This window comes from Penaeus monodon, chromosome 22, assembly GCF_015228065.2.
Source record: "Penaeus monodon isolate SGIC_2016 chromosome 22, NSTDA_Pmon_1, whole genome shotgun sequence".
In the NCBI taxonomy this organism is placed as follows: Eukaryota; Metazoa; Arthropoda; class Malacostraca; order Decapoda; family Penaeidae; genus Penaeus; species Penaeus monodon.
Window position 1 is genome coordinate 20,055,159 of NC_051407.1, and position 692 is coordinate 20,055,850.

The 692-nt window shown below is 44.4% G+C and overlaps 1 protein-coding gene across 1 annotated transcript in view; it reads left to right on the forward strand.

The window, feature by feature from the left end:
* Nucleotides 1-692, forward strand: part of LOC119586980 — a gene marked incomplete in the record, with an annotated part of 81,895 nt that overhangs the window by 69,173 nt on the left and 12,030 nt on the right.

The following is a 692-nucleotide window of genomic DNA, read 5'->3' on the forward strand; positions in this document are numbered from 1 at the left end:
AGCCTACGCAATGAAGGAAGGGAAAGTGGAAGATGCCTATCGCTGGAGGGGAAAAAGGTGGAGATGACCCAGGAGGTGATGTAGGTGGATATAAAGATGGCCTAAGGAATGAGGGAGGTGAAAGTGGAGAAAAATCTAAGGAATAAAAGAGGGCGTGATGAGGAAAACAAGAAAGAAAAAAAAAGACGAAGGAGTGGGGAGGTAGTGCAACCCTAAAGAGCGCGAGGGAATGAAAAGATGGAGGAAAAACTAAGAAACGAAGGAGAGGAAGGTGAAGGAAACCCAGTGGAACGAGAGAGGGAACGGTAAAGAAAACCTGAGGAACAAATGGGGGAAATGAAAGAGAAAGTAAAGGGAATGAAGTAGAAGGTAGAGGAAGTCTAGGAATGATGAGGAAAGGGAGGGTGAAGGAGGCCGAAGGCTTAGGGAAGAAGAGGCTGTTGATACCGCACGTTGGGTCGCCGAGAGGTTGCAAAGAGACTCGTTGCAAGATGAATGACCCCGTTGAAAAGGCTCTCAAAATGTAATAATATTTGCATTGAAAACGGTTGTTCTGCAATATCCAGTAGAGTGTAATAATGATGGCATGTTGTTGCAACTAATAACCACTATGGGTACATTACTTTACTGGTTATGTTTTTGGTGGTGGTGGTATTAGCAGTCGTGCTGATGTTATCGTTATCATTTGCAAG